We start from the raw sequence: 15,324 nt of genomic DNA on the forward strand, positions 1-15,324 counted from the left end.
CAAACATGACCTCCAATTTCTGAAAGATGTCTTTTGACTTCTAACATCTCTCTGCTCTTCCATGTAACAATACCAGCTTTTCAGAGAGTTCCGCTCAAGCCTTTTCTTAGAAGAAAGATACACGCTTCCTTGTGCTCATATGATGTCTTCTTACTGGCTTCATGTTCTCTGCAAGTATCTCACTGTTTTAGCTGTTCCTTTTAACTACAAAATGGTAAGAAGCATTCCACACCTTAGAGTTAAATTTCATTGAGCAGATTTTTTTCATTTGCTGGAGCCAAGAAAATTGTGCTTGTCCTGGTCAAGTCACATTACTCTGGGTTAAAATGAGTGCTTTTTCCTATTAAGCAAGCTGTTTCACTCTGATCCATCACTTTCACTGTTGTCCCTTACGTCAAGTTCAGTCTCCTCCTCTTACAAAGCCACCACTACTTCTGTTGCTATTTCTCCTCTTTGTCTGCAGGCAAGGGCCTTCTTCCTTTGGAAGAGTGATTACACTCTTGATAACAAGCATCTCAAACAAATACAGCTCTCTCTTCCAAATAAAACTGCTCCATTTGCCAAGACAAGAGGAGCTCATATTTCCAAAACAGAGTCCTCTGATTTTCTCAGCCTATGTTCTGATACAGAGAATTTTCCAGGTGGTTTTAGGACCATGTTTCAGTCACCATGCTGCAATAATGCTAATTATGAGCACACTCACCACCACCATCAACACACCCACCTCCACATCTCTCTGAGATAAGAAATGTATTCCCCTAACCTTATTTTTTCTCTGTTTCCCACAAAAGCACTGGAGTTCCCTGGAAGGACAATTTCTTTACGCCTCTGTTATAGTTTGGATGACAAGTCTAAGAAGAAGATTAGATTCTGTAATTTTTTATTATTATTAAAAAAAAAGACACTGTAAGGAGAATCACTGACACAGATGACTGATTTTCATCCAGGAGATTCTAGCATTGTTCCACTATCTCATGCATTTATTAGGATTTCATTTCCTTCTGGAGCCTCAAGGGAAATTTCATAATCAGCACACCTGGTATGTATAGTATAAATAATTAAGGGGATGCCCTCTCTATGCAGAAAGGCTGTTCTGCTGTAAGAAATGGCCTGGATCACAGATTCATCAGAAAAAAAGAATCAGGGCTATGAAATACTCTCCATTTTCAGATTCAAAAGTCTCACAAACACTTACTGAACTGGAGAGAGGCAGGGCTCTACACAATCTATAGAGGAACCTACTCAATCAGTGTATTTATGAGTTATTTCAACATTATTCTTTCTACACTGTCAGCGTAGATGGTACTTTATCACCATTTATCTATCCCAAGGTATAATTTATTGCTTGCCTTAACAAAAAGATCATGACACCAATTTAGCTTACAGTCACATTAAGAAAAATACTTTATGCGACAAATTTGGCAATAACCCAGCACTATATAAACTGGTTTGATGACAAAAAACACTTAAGGCAAACCATGTTAAAGACAGAGATAACAGCAAGCCCTCTGTACTTAGTTTTATTTATTTTAAAATTGGCAAAAGTTGCTGCTACAGCCCAAGCTCGAGTCTTCTTTGGAGCTTTTTACCCTGGACATAAAGAGCACTGAAGCCCTCAGACTGGGCCTTCTAAGAAGCACAAAATATATTACCCCAAGTCGACAAAATGGTCAATACTTCCCTTGCACTGCAGGACTTGCAAATTCATGTCTGATGACTCCCAGTGACACGTTGGTGGCATCTGCATAATTTTGATCTAAAAAGGGGTCAGTCTGTTTTTTTCCTTTTTGCGGGCAGAGTCCCTCAGTAGCTGGACAAGGATTTTATATCCACCAGCTTTCACTTAGGTGCTTTGCAACTTTCTCTGTTTTATTATCAGAACCCTTTGTTCTGAATTCTTCTTTCTGCTCCCTTTGATTAATTCCGTTCTTTAATCTGTGTTTAATACTTAAACTGCAGATCCACCCACTTAACTTTTTTTTCTCCAAACAAAAACTTAAGTTCTACTTTAAAGATTCTAAAAAGTTCTGCCATAAGAGTGTGCTTCACTTTAGGCTCCCATCTGCAACTAGCAATGTTAAAGTATGGCACAGTGAATGGCATACTTGTGATTTGGAATTCAGTTTTGCAGATAAAAGAGGTTAAATAGTTCACTTAAATATGCCTCTTTGATATGTAACTGAAATGCATTCAAACAATGAGATTTGCTCACCATCATTGCTTCCATTTTCCAACACATTAACTGGATGTTGGCAGTCAGAACAAGGAAATCAGCTTCTCAGAAAGGGCTCTGTTCTAAATTCTGATGACTTTTTTCCAGCTTAAAAACCCTAATGACTAATTTTTGACCAGAAGGTTAAATTTTAAATTAATAAAACCATGCAAACATGCAACTGTCATTATGTAAACATACTCCCACCCTTTTAACTTGCTCAGGTACCTTTAAGTGCTTACACATTTTTCTAAAGCAATCGGATTTGAAAGACCTAGGGCTAATTAAATCCATTGCTATTAATGTGAGCAGGCCATGTCTCAATAGGTTACGAACCAAAGCACGTTCATTAGCAGAACTTCCACCTTTCTAAAATCCTGATACTGCAGTTAGATCTGACCAGGCAGCTCCTCACACCTATATGTTGCTTTAAGGGGACTCTGCTGGGCCGCAAGAATGCTCCTGCACAGGTCCTCTAGAACCAGAGTCATAAAACCTTTCAGTCATAGTTTGGGAAGCATCACAGGATTGTATTAGCTCTCTTAAGACTACTAAAAAAACAACAACTCATCTTTATCTTCAAAGTTTGCGTGCATCAGTAACTTCAAGACCTTACCTGTCAATGTAGATAAAGAAAAACAGGAAGCAGTTATCGCATCCTGTGCTAAAATTCAGTATTTGATTTCAGTGCTGCCCTTTTCTTATCCTACCCAGAGCAGGAGAATACAAGTGATCAGATTACTTGACCCAGTTTCAGAACCCTGAGAAAAAGTGGATTTCAGCTGAGAAAAAAAGTGATAACAAAAGGGCTCTGGACATGTCTGAAGAAGAAGCCTGCTAGTGAAACTTCACAAGCTGAGCAAAATGTTTTCCCCTCTTTGAGAAGCAAATGTGTGATTTGAAAGTCTACATAGAACAGATTTACTTCCGTGGGACAAGAAATTGGCAACTTCAGGTGTTTTGTGAAACCTGTAAGACCTTTCCACATCTGCATGTTTCATCCCGCTCTAGCGAAAACTTGTACAACCATACCCTGCTCCAGCGAGTGAATCAGCCTTCCCTACAGAGCCACAGTGGTCTGGTTCCACTAACCGTAACAAGTGCTCTAAGTACTCCCTGGCTGCAGGGACTAAGGGGTTAATTCAACTCACAGGCATACATTAAGCCATGCTAAGAGCATTCCACAGAAATACCATCCTGAAGCCAGCAGCTAGAAGGAATAGCTAACCTTACATACGCTCTGTCTGGGCAACAGACAAGTACACTTGCTTTTTAAACTCAGCTTCAATGGGGCAGTGGCAAACACCTAGAAACCCATGGGCATGGAAAATAAGCAGTTGTGTGGACAGCTGCACCAAAGAATTGGAAAGCGATTCATGCAGCGTTAGCTGTGGAAGTTGTACTTTGCTTTAAGCAGACTCATTTCGAGATTGCACCACCTGTCTAAAAGAGAAAACATTTCATCGTTTATTTTAAAAGCTGAGGCTCTGCCCCCTCTTCTTTGCATGAGCATACCATATAGACACACAGGAGAATAAAGAGCCCACAGTCCTAAGTATCCTAGATATTGATCTGCATCAGGCTATATAAAACAGCAGTATTAGCAGTCTCTAGGGAGTTTGCTGTAAAAGCAATTGGAACGGCAATTAACAACAGCACATCTTAGGATAGGGAAAGACTTATAACTAGAAGCTAATTAGGAGGGCAAACACTGAAGCTTGTTAGCTGAGATGCTAATGAGAATTATACTTGAGTGGCAGCAGCCTAGCTATTCACAGTTAATTAGAAACCTCAGCTGATAGTATATTGCTCTTAAGAGCTTTCAAAACAAACAACTGGAAAAACTGTCCTGCAGCTAAGGATCCAGCATGCCACGTTGGTTAATTCATGGGCACGGGGAACAGCCAGGAAATTACACTCAGGCATCGTGGTAATTTAACAGCATGTGGAAAAGGCAAAGGGAAGGGGGTTTTGTAGGAGCCGCATGCCCTCGTGGCTTTGCTAGGACAGTTTTGTCAGCCCGTGGTGCTCAGGACGCGCTGCCATGTCCAGCATCGCTCACAAAGCAGCGAAGGCCGCGGGTTGCTCTCCCCGTGCCTGCTGCCCCCCGGGCACGGGCGTGTTTGACTCTCTCCCCGCTTTGTGCAGCAAGGAGGTAAAAAAAATATATTAATAAGAAGAGTAATAAATCAAGGCGCTTCGAGGGAAAAATCTGTTAAACGTAACATGGCAGCAATGCGGATTGTGAAGCGTGGCCTTACCTGGGCTGAGTTGCATGGCTGGTTCCTGCTCTGAGCAGAGCCAGGGAGGCAAGGCACAGGGGCTGCGTGTTTAAATGTTTCCTCTGTGCCTGATTGGAAGCGCAGGAGCCAGTCAGGGGCAGGGGAGAGGCTGCTAAACTCAAAGTAGGTTGATTGTTTCAGGAAAAGAGTGGATACTGGAGAACCTGCAGACTGGTTTGCAGCGAGCTGCTATACGCGGAAAGGGTCGAGTGTCACACAGAAGGGAAAGGCAGAGGAACCGAGGAGATTTTCAATCTCACCCAGGCCCTGTTTGCATTAAAATTTGTGGTGATTTAAGCAAAATCTGGATTTGATTCTATTTATTGAAACCAAACACAAACCCATGTGGACACTCTTGAACGAACTCAGCTTTCCAAAAGAATATCAATGAATTTCAGGCTTCAGTTAAAGCAGAGAGAAGAGCATCCACCAATGGTTTTGTACCAGTGTAATTAAACAGATTTCAAAGTACGACTTGAGCTAAACAAACATGACTTTTAGCGCAGATGTGACCTGGCAGTCACTGGCTGATGGTGAGCAAGGAGAGGGAGCTTCGCATGCTGAAACCTGCCTGCAAGAGCCAGTATTTGTAAATGCACCCTCACACGAGCTTTTCAGTGCCTGCAGCTGAAGGGTGTGAAGGTACAGAGCGCTAAGAGTGGACACTAAGATATACAATCCATAGAGTCATCCCCATCTTAACGCAAAAAATCCCATTGCATAAGCAGTATTCTGAAGAGAAAAATTTACTTCACTAAAGCTTTGGGAACCATCCTCTTCACCTGCTGCTTTTGAAGCAGAGTCAGGGATTGCAGTTATTCAGGTTTAACAGGACTTGTGAACACTGAATGCAGCTGGAGGCAAAATTCCCCAAACACCAAAGCAACATAGCTCTGGGATTGACCACACACTTCATTCAAGAATCGTCCCAGTCACAAGCCTAGGCTCAGGTCACAGGACATGAAGACCAGGGTAGGCCTGGCAAAGCTCTTGTGCAAACCTAGGCCCGCCCATGGCCCACTGGTAGCCAGGCCCCTGGCTGGTGGATCACCAGGCGGGGGGGCTCCTTGCTCAGCTGCATGACCAGCTGCTACACGCACTACAAGTCTATAGCCATTTGGCGACTCAAATCAGGCTAAAAAGAAAAAAAAAAAAAAAAGATTGGAAGATTCACTTGTAGGGAACTAAGAGTGTAGACAGCGATACCTGGCAGGCAGTCCTAGCAAGCTGGCTCAGGTCCTAGATGCAATCCAGCCGGAGATCAAAGGGAGCTGCCTTCATCTCCTTCTCAGGGCTCATTCCCTCCACCACCACCCCCATCACTTAGTACTTCTGGTAGGTTTTCCCCATATCAAAGACTGCTCATATCAAAGAATTTTATGAAAGCGGCCTTCCCAGAGCTGCAGCCCCAGCTGGAAACAAACTGGGGCAAGACTCTAGGTGCTGCCAGGGTTTGCCTTGCTGACTGCAAGCAGGGATGGCCGCAGGCCTGGCTTGGATTTGGCCATAGAGACATTTGTGTCTTGCCTCCCTCGGCTAATCTCATCCTCCCTCTGTGAGGGCCCCTGTGCCTGCGGAGGCAGGCTGAGGGTGTCTGTACAGGACAGTAGTGTCAGGCTGCGTGGCTTGTAGGGCATGGCATCTCCAAGGAGTGCTGGGCAGCAATTCCAGTGCCTGACATGACGATGAAAAACATGTAAGTATATTTTATCAAGGGTCGTCTTCACCAAACTGAGTAAGAGCCCAGAAATGATTTTGCAATTTACAGAATTTGCTTTAAGAGGACAAGATCTTCTGGTGAGCACCTGTCCGATTCCGCCACACATTCAGAAGGTCAGTTTAGCTAAGACCAAGCCCTTCTCACAGATTAACAGGGTGATTTTCTCTCTGCTTGAGCACATTAATGCTTAGCTTGCTTTGCACCAGAAGACCACAACAGCTCCTGCCCTTTTGGTGCTATGACTGGGCAAATGTACGCCAGCCCCCAGAAGCCTCACTAGCTGGGGCAGTCAGCCCTAATGCTGGCATCAGAAGGCACCTGCCCATGTTGCCTTCATCTGGCTCCAAAGCCGCTTATGTGTCATTTTTATATGCCATTTTATATTGGCTCACTGTACAGCGTCGGACTCTATAAGGGAATGTCAGGGTCACCAATTTCTGTGACATGAAAGCTACCTGCAAATGCTTTCTAAATGTTGCTTTCACCAACTTACCTTCAGCCTTTGGTTACTTTACCAAACTCCTCTTTGGTTTCCCAAATTCCACCAGGAGTAATACCTTAAGTCAGTTGGACAGCAGTGCTCCTCAGACGACCATGGCACAAGTTAGGTTAGACAAGCAGCTCCCAACATCTTCATTCCAATTTCTCCATTCTTCCTGTCTCTTGAGACAGGCATGTTGTGAGGCTGTCAACTTTAACGTACTGTGCTGATACCTCACTGTACTGATTTTGGGTTAATTTGGGGGAAAAAAGAAATCTACAATGTTGCACCAAAACTACCGCTGGATCATGCCTATAGCTATATTATTATATATATAAGTATATACACAAAGCAAAACCCCTAACTCACAGCTCACACGAGCCTTAATCCCCTCCCTATCACCAGAAACTCCTCTGGCTGGAACCAGACCCCGGTGCCATATCTTCCCCACGTGCTGGAGGACCACGCTCTCAGCCCCAAGCGCTTCGCTTCCCAGAGCAGCAAGCCCACTGACCACATCTTTCAGCCTCTGGGGAAAATACAGCAAAACTGGGTTCCCTGGATACTTTTTGCTGCAATGCTGAGCGATCTCCTTTCTTCCCAAACACAGCAATCGCTTTGCTTTCCGATCAATTCAGGAGGGCGAGATACAGTCTTTTAAAGTCTTAACAACCATGTGCTATTCCCAACTTGTTACATACGCTGAGTTCACTTCTTCCCTCAGCAGGGATAAATGTACAGCTCTAACCCTGAATTTCATCTGTTTACCTTTCCCTGGCTGTGATTCTCGTTCAGTATGCCCAGCTTCACACTGGCTCGCACGCAGCATCCAGCTCAACAGGAGCTCAATTCCCCTTTCAGGCTGATGATCCCCTGCTGCAGCGGTATCACCTCCCTCTGTGAAGGATTCCTCCATGCTGTCCCTCCTCTCCTGGCCCACACCACACACCTGCCAGCAAAATAGCATCATCTGTTACACATTTTTACCTCTTTTCTCCCCCTCCTCCAAACAGGGCTGCTGCCTGGCTTGCATTGCAGCTCCCCAGGGATCAGTCTTTTAGCTCCGCAGGACACACTGCCCCAGGTCTCTGGCTTGTAATGGTTTTAATTTTTTATCATGCTCAGAGCACTGCCTGCTGTCTCTACGTTTTCATACGCACTGGGGAATTTCTTTTGCTTGGCAAACGTTCATGGGTTTATCAGGATTATTTCTGGGTTTTCTATTAATGGGTTTTGTAGTAGTGCCTCTGAACTTAGTTATTTTGTTCTAATTCATAGGCTGATCTCTCACAACTGACATAATACCCTCAAATTGCAACACTGTACCTTTAATCTTAGATCGCTCCCCAGTCCTCTTTTTCTTCTGGGAAGGAAAAACAAAAGAAATAAGAAAAAGAAATAGTATCAGGAGCAGAAGTCTCTCCTTTGTTGAAGCCTTTGGCCTTGGCTCAAGGCAGCTTTCACAGGAAAGTCCTGGGGTTCCCTGGAGGACTTGCACCAAACCCCACTCGCTGCTGCCACCTTGGCCCTGTGCCCTCCAAGCTGTATCTCGGTTTCTCTCTGCTGCTTCCTTCCCTCTGCATTTAAGTTTTTGGTAGCCAAGTACAGCTGTTGCATCCCATGGATGAGGACTAAGGGAACTTTCAGCCCAAAGGAACTAGTGAGTCCATAATGCTGTTTTCCCTATTCTATGAATTATTTGGGTTTGGTTTGTTGGTGTATCTGTTACCTAAACAATTTGTACACATTTTTATGTGGGTAGGTTTCAGCTTTCACCTGCATTGAGTAGTTCTGTGCCTTCTGTGTGACCTGTAATCCAGGCATGCCTGCTTTTCCAAAACCCCTGCATACCATTTTACTTTGTCCCTACCGTACCACAATCACGCCGTCGTTCATTCTTCATTTGGTGTGGCTTGCATTGAGCTTACTCTTTTCTGTCACATCACGTCGAGGAATCCTCCATAACCCCATGTGCTCATCACCGCATCCTTGAGGAGTGCTGGTTGCAGAAGTGTTGCTGCCAGCCATACCTGCAAAACCTCATTGCCCAGTTCACTGCTTGGGTCTCCATGCTGTGCTTAACATCTTCACGTGTTTTCCTTGTCTGCTGACTTCGCTGTGATTGCTTTTACTACAGTTATGCAGAACATTAAGCTTCTCATTGCTTTTTGTCTCCTCTTCTTTGCGTCTTTGCCTCTTGCCTCTGCACAAACATTGGTGGATTTTTCAATCGGTTTTTCATTAACATCTCTGAGCTAGCTCTCAAATTTTCCTCGCTTGCATACTTCCTTTACAGAAGTTTAAATATGTCCTGCAGGCTCTGGGAGATGGACAGGAGCATCTATGCATTATAACCTGGGCAGAAGAAAGTTGTCTGTGCCCATGCCCTACGAAAATAAGGAACAACTGCATTTGTGCAGTGCTGAGGCAGAGCCAAGGACCCTGCTTCGCACTTGGTGGGCTCAGCACAGCAATGGCCGCGCTCACTGTGACCTCTGGGGCTCCCATCTGCCCAGGATACACCTGTACAAACGCAACCAGGGTCTGCCAGGAAGCCCTGCAGAGGTGAGCCAGCTTACCACACGTTCAAGACCCCTCCAGCATCTTCATTCAGCTTCTTTTTGTTCCCGTTACTAAACATCACTGAGTCTGTCTTTGAAGACTGGTGAGCATCATCCATTGTGCGCAGCTTGGCCATGTAATGAACTGTAATTTTTCCTGATTCTTGGTAACACTTGTCAATACTTTTCCTATTAAACCTCATTAGAGCAGTTTTTTCCTTCATTTTTCAAAAATAGCACTTTACCTGAGCTTGGCAAGTCTGTTCCTGTTCTTGTCCTAATCCTGCTAGAGAATGCATATTGCTTATTACCCTTAATGTAATACCCATCCACTGTTATTTTGTTTTTCCTTTTTATTCATGTCTGGCAGTGTTGTAGTTTTCCTCCTGTAAGCTGAATAAAGCCCAGCTTCTGCACCCGTTTCTTTCCATACACGTCCAGCCAAAGCAGAGAGCCCAGGAGCCTTCGCCATCCCCTCTGCTCACAAAGTTGTTCTTAATTTCTGATGGCATCTACCTGCTGCAGCCAGCTCATGCCTGCCACTGGCACAAGCACAGAAAGGCATCAGCTGAGGAGCAGCCCTGCAGTTTTATTCTTCTGACTGAACACACTCCTCTCCTCAACCAAGCCCCAAAATGAGAGCCCTCCCTCTCCAGTGTGCAATCCAGTTGCAGCCCTCCCCATCAGTATTCTCATAAATACTTCTGCCTTTCTCCTGCAAGATATCCCATACTGGGAAAACAAACAAAAACAGTGCAGAACCTACATGGGCATCCATCACAATTAAAGGCTCTGTAAGCACCTAATAAAGAAACACCCATTTGGCATTTAAACCCAAACCAAAGGGCAGATAACAGCAGCTGATAACAGCTTGGGTATTGCTGCTTCAGCCCATTAAGACTGCTTTTTTGCCCTGCTATTCTAAATATAAGTCTACATTTCAAGTAAAAAAAAAAAATCACAAGGAGTTTTATAATAATTGGGAAAGCTTTCAGGTCCCATCTGAAAGGAGTCCTTGAAACAGATTAGAAAAGGAAAACTTCAAGGAAGACATTAGGACTGTACCTCACTCTTTCTATATATAGTACATAATGCACATCAGGTGCCACAGGAACCGCTGCTCAAGGTTAAAGCAAGGTCCTCATGAAAGGGACAATTACTCTCCAGCGACAGATAAGGAGAAGAAAGTCAAAGCTGAGCATCGGGAGGGGAAAGGAGTGCTCAAAGTCAAGTGAAAAAGCTACAAAAGCCTTTGCGAGGGGGAGAGATCACTTCAGAGCCTAGCTGCGAATCGAGATTTTTGTCTGCCAGGAGGGGTCCCCCAGCAGCAGCAGCTCCCTCCCCACGTCTGAAAGGCAGCGGCTGCGTGAGCACTAGTGGGTGCCGGCGTGGAGGCAAGGGAGAACTGAAGCTCAGGTAGGACCCAGTACCACACTTGGTGGAGAAGGGATGGCTGCAAAATTATTCTAATAAAACATGTGTGAAGGCTCATGATAAAATCTTTACATTTTTTATTATTATTATTTTATTTTGACATAGCCTGACTTGCATTGCAATTGGTGTCTGGAGACTTCCCAGACACCAAAGTTCTTACATGACTGGGAAGACAGGAGGAAAAGGATGCTCATGGACGTGTCTCATCTTATTGTCCAGGAGCATTAGGTCAGCATACAAGTGAATACTTAAGGTAGCACAGAAAACTTTTGTTCTGATCTTTTGTTTCAGGTTGTCATCAGACTCACCAAGGGGATTCCAGTCCCTCCCAGGGGTTAACACTATGCCCAGTACTGTTCAACATCTTCAGTACTGACCTGCGTGATGGGCAGAGCACACCCTCGGCAAGTTTTCGGATGATACAAACTGGGTAAGGTGGCTGGTGCACCGGGTGGGCATGCTGCCATCCACTGGGACCTCAGCAGGCTAGATAAACAGGTCAGCCGGTACCTCCTGAAGTTCAGCAGTGTCGTCCAGCTGCAGAGGATTCATCTCACACATGAGTATACACTGGGGCTGACTGGCTGGAAAGCAGCTTTGCAGGAGGAGAGCTGGGGCCCTGGTGAACAGGTTAACCATGAGCCAGCAGCCTGCTCTTGTTGGTCTGCTTTAAGCAAAGAGCTGGACTGGACTGTCTCCAGGGGTCCCTTTCGACCTCAACAATTCTGTGACCCAGTTTCAAACACAGCAGTTTGTGTCCCTGTCCTCTCCATCAGCTCCAAACTTGACTTTCTCCACCCCCATGCCCTTTATCTTTCCCTCACCTTCACCAGGTGAAGCCTCTTCCTCCTTTTATGCTTCCAGGTCTCCTTAAATACCTGAAAATCCTCTGTTCTACGCTTCCTCTCACCTCAGCTGAAGTTCAGGGGTTGTCACCAATGTGGACACCAGCCAGAGGCTGCAACCCTCCTCCTCCTTCAGGTAGGCAGCGTAAAAAAAAAAGGAGATAAAGGAGATGAACAGAGCTGTAAGAGTGCATGCTATGGAGGGAAGAGGAAAAAAGAGAGCACTGCATGGAGAAAACAGCTCTCAGGGCTGTGTTCAGCCCTTGAACAACTGTATTTACATGGGGCTGAGAGATGAAAAGCTCAAGGACTGGCCAAGACCAAATCATATCACAGAACTAAGGAACTATCCCTTTCCCAAAAAGCACTTTGGACAGGAGCTGTCTTCATCCTACGAAAACTCTTTCATAATGATTTACCTGACAGCAAGGCTGCTAAGCACTACCCAACCTAAGTGTTTAGCTGTCCTATGCCAGTTTTTACAACTGATCTCCAGCCATACATCCATACATACGTATATATAACATAGTAACGATAGGTCAGTGCACAAATCCAGAAACAAGAAGTCTCTGATAAAACAACATTGAGTACACTGAACATCACAGTGTTATAACTCAAAATAACAGCTTTTCAGGAAAGTGACTTTCTGGAATGTGATTGAGAAACAAAATAATGCAAGAATATTACCTTTGAAAACTCAAAACGTCAAACTGTCCCTAGAGAAAGTGCAGCAATAAAAGTGGATGCAACCATTACTAGGAAAAAAAAAAAAGAGAAAAAAAATTTTACTTTCATGATTGTCAGGAGAGAAAAAACCACACTTGCTTAACTTAGATGAAAGGCAGAAAGTACAGAAAGAAGAAAGATGGTTCTGGCTGACTCTGGAGTAGTAATTTACAGGGAAAACTAGTTCAAAGCACAAATAAACTATTTATTCCTTTTATAATACAATATAAAGGAACAGAAGTTAAAGTCTAATTATAAGTGTAAAAAACACTATTCAGAAGCAGTTTCGGGTTCTGCAACCTTCCTTCGCGTTGCCGTCACAGCTCACTGATTTAAAAATGTTTTTCCTTTCCTTGCTGCTCTGTAAATACCCATCAGCCAGAGAAAACCAAATGCGAAAGCTGGGAGCAAAATGGAAAAATTGCTCAGGAAACATCTTCAGGCAGAATACACGGCCAAAGATGAAGAATAAGAAGATACTAAGAAGCAGAACAAGCAAGGCCCAGCAAATGCCTAATAACAAAGCTACTGAAGCACTCTGTGAGTCACCTCTCCCTACCAGCCCTTTGTCTCTGGCTTGAAGCTTGCAGCTGGATAGCACAGAGCCATTTCCTGACCCCTCTTCACCTTGAGGGCTCTCAGCAGCCTAGGAGCTGTCAGCCTGGCTCTGTCCTGCCATGCCCCTGGCAGTGCCACCAGTGCCTCCCTGTCCTTGGGTGTCCCACAGCTGCTTGGGCTCAAGGACTGCTCATCTCTGAGGTCCACAAACTGCCCTGAACATTTCTATCCACATGAAAGCTGCATGCAGAAGTAATGACATCCAACAGACAGCAATTGACCATTTAATTACTTGATGGTAGGGATTGGTTTTATATTTTTTTCCTTAAAAATACATTGCTTCTCTCTAAAAAGTATAAGAAAAAAAATAGCACGTCACGCAATCCTCATCACCACCTCTTTTTCAGTCCTGCTAAAAACGTCGACTCTTCGATTGTTCTCATTCGAATGAATGCCCACCTTTCATGACAAGCTTTGAAACTCTCTTCAAAATATCCCATTTAGGGGTAAACTCTTTTTTATGGCACTCGGCTTCCAAAATTACTCTGTGAGATTTTATAGTCACAAAAGCATGACGGACTACACATGAAGTAATAATCAAATTTGCTCTCCTTTTCTGGGATTTTTTTCATGAAATAAAGCTACGGAGAACAATACAGTTAACCATCATTAATTCAGTATTGGCATTTACGTTTCATCTAAAGTTAATGTAGTCAAACTAAGAACAAAAGCAGAGTATACAAAGGGGAGCCAGACCTCACTGAAAAGTTAATAATTAATAACTACTTTGATGGTATTCAGCCCATCAGCAAAAATGCAAAAGAACCTTAAACAACATAAATCTCACTGCAACAAATTGAGTTCCTCATATTTTCACCCGTACATATGACCTAGCAATCTTTTCAAGTGCAACCCGATAGCTCAGCGTGACTTCTTGCAGCATTCCACCATCACCACCGTAATTCATTTCAAAGGTACAATGCGCGGTTCGGATTTTTCTGATCTAAGAAACTCAGGTTTGCTTAAACCAGTCATCTGAGAGAAATCAACTCAAATCACTTCAAGTGTGCTGTACTTTTCCCATGAAGGGGTGCCCTCAAACCCCCCAGTAGGCCGATGGTAGAATTGGAAAAACAACCTGTCAGCATAACCTCAGCTTCTGCCGTACCGTTGATAACGTAACTCGGTCCCACACAATGTTTACTGAAGCAGCAGCAGCTTCCTTTCACTTTCGCTGTTCGTGCTGCCTGCAGGTTTCCCAGCTGCCAGCTCACGTTTCTCACATTTCTGACATTATCAGATCAGGCTACAACGGAAACCGGCATCATCCACAAGCTCACATTTAAGTAACTGCAGTACATAAGCACACTGCTTTAGTGAGATTAGAGAGAGCTAAAAAAGCAGTAAGGAAGGAAAAATATAGATAGAAGTGTCACTCGTGAAAACATTTGATTTGTGTACTGATTAAGAAACATCCGAACAATCTTAGGTTAACACAGTAAGCATTGAAAAGCTGCAGATTTATTCACCCCCCTTCCAGAGACTCGCTTCTTCAGGCCCCACAATTCCTTCATAACCTCTGGGTACATTGGATCACTCCTTCTTATCTTTTGTTATTCGGTCATGTACCACTCTATTGATGACAAAACTTTTATTTTACAGCATTAGCCTTGTGAAATATTTATTCCAGGGGTCAAGGCAGAGGAAAGATGGGGGGAGGAGAAGGGCTGACCCTGAGCCACGTTGCCAAGAGCCGTAAGGATCAGATGCCTCAAAAGTGCTTAAAAAATACCTCCCGGTTCTCCGGGATCAACTTTCAGTTAAAACTGAAAATTGGTAGTTTGAAGCAGTTATAAAGGCAAAGAAAAATCTTCAGAGTACGAACAAAGTACAGTTAAAAGCCTATCTGTCCAAACTTGCCTGAAACAAAAGTTTAGAGATGAATTGTGTTATTTTCACAGATGTTAACGCAAGTGCCAAAGGTGGTATTTGAAATGTCAACATTAACAAGACATATCAAGAAAAGAAAAAGCGTTCGCAAGCTTTCCACTTGCATTTCCATTGGATGACAAGGCACTTACTTCAATTTTAGAGCCAGTTGAAAGCAAGATAGTGATGAAAGCCCAGTAGGCTCCCCTTCCTCGAGGATAAGAGATCCTCATTTGGGGACACATCAAATTAGGGAAACATCGAGTTGAATTTGAAGTTTTATAGGGCATGTGATTCAAGATGAGCTAGGTTAGCAAAAACACACTATTCAGAAGTTTTAACTAAACCTGGCACAACTCTGTAGGGAGGCTTCTGTGGCATAGTCAAACCCAGCCCTCGGGGATACATTTTGCTTGGAGCTCAAATGCCACAGCCTGGCTGAAAGAACTCCAGAATGTAAATAATGAGGTGAAACCATCAGGTTGCACCCGATCAAAATCTACCCATGACATTTGCAATTTGAAGGATCTGAAAACAGCACCTGGGGTGAGGATTATGCTGCTGTAACTTGGATGT

This window comes from Cygnus atratus, chromosome 4 (assembly GCF_013377495.2).
Source record: "Cygnus atratus isolate AKBS03 ecotype Queensland, Australia chromosome 4, CAtr_DNAZoo_HiC_assembly, whole genome shotgun sequence".
Taxonomy (NCBI): Eukaryota; Metazoa; Chordata; class Aves; order Anseriformes; family Anatidae; genus Cygnus; species Cygnus atratus.